We start from the raw sequence: 1,243 nt of genomic DNA, 5'->3' as shown, positions 1-1,243 counted from the left end.
CTAATAATGAATTCTTTTCAAATCTAGCTGAAGCAAATCTACTTGGAATCAGAGAGTAGATAATTATGAGTATTTCCCATTTTCAGATATGAAAAAAAAAAGTAGACAAATATATCACAGACTTACCTTCCCTCGATGACTTTAAATCTTATTTATGTTAAACAGGTCAGGAAAATTGTTTTTTAATATCATATCTTGTAAAGTAATTTTTTAAGGTATAGAGAAAAGGTTAGTTGACAAAATAAAAGTCATTAAAATGAGTAAATATGGACCAAATTCACCCAATTAAATATTTACAATCATTGTAAAGATTTTCATAATATAATATTTCCATATGCACTGTTAGTGCTAAATAGTGATAACCTAAGGCATGTTTTCATTGTACAAAGGCGACAAGAATAAGATACATTGGTATTGTTATGAGTCATGAAGTTTTTATATTCTTCTGGTATTATCATGCTAATTTACAATTAAGTTTTGCACATAATTTTCCTTACAGCATCTCCTATGTCTTTGTTCCTTAGGCTGTATATGAGGGGGTTCAACATCAGAGTGAGGATGGCACAGAATACAGGGAGAATCTGCTCCTGTTCTGGGGAGTGCAAAGGCACTGGAAGTCATGTAAATAACCATCTTTCGACCACAGTAGAGAAACACCACCATCAGACGGGAAGAGCATGTGGCAAAAGCTTTATTTCTCCCCTTGGAAGAATTTATGTGGAGAACACTAAGAAAGATGAGAGTATAGGAAGTGACAATGAAGGCCAAGGGTATGAGGAAAAATATAATCCCTATTACTGACACTACTTTCTCATGAGCTGAAGTGTCAGCACATGACAGCTTGAGAAACTGCCTGTATCTCATAGAACAAATGGTGGATTTCTCCTGAGCCATATCTGGGAAAATGCATGGAATATGTGGATTGAACTAGGGAATTAATTGCTCCCCCAACCCAGGACACAATGGCCATCTGCAGGCAAGCCTCAGAATTCATAATGATCACATACCTCAAGGGGTTACAAATAGCCACATATCAGTCATAGGCCATCAGAGTGAGCAGAATACATTCACTGCCTGCAAGGGTAATATAGAAATAGACCTGAGTCTCACAGGCAATGTGTGAAATATTTGATGTCCCTGAGAAAAAGTTGGTTAGCTTCTTGGGAACAGTTGTGGAGATGAGGGAGATGTCCATGAGGGAAAGCTGACTGAGCAGGAAGTACATGGCTGTGGAGTCGGGGAT

At 37.3% G+C, this 1,243-nt stretch overlaps 1 pseudogene; it reads right to left on the bottom strand.

The window, feature by feature from the left end:
- Window positions 1–470: 470 nt before the first annotated feature.
- On the bottom strand, window positions 471–1,225 carry LOC111822587 (olfactory receptor 2M2-like; annotated as a pseudogene).
- Between the last annotated feature and the right edge of the window lie 18 nt (window positions 1,226–1,243).

This window comes from Trichechus manatus, unplaced genomic scaffold, assembly GCF_000243295.1.
Source record: "Trichechus manatus latirostris isolate Lorelei unplaced genomic scaffold, TriManLat1.0 scaffold00181, whole genome shotgun sequence".
In the NCBI taxonomy this organism is placed as follows: Eukaryota; Metazoa; Chordata; class Mammalia; order Sirenia; family Trichechidae; genus Trichechus; species Trichechus manatus.
The sequence above is the reverse complement of the archived record's forward strand: the minus strand, read 5'-3'. Positions and strand labels throughout refer to the sequence as shown.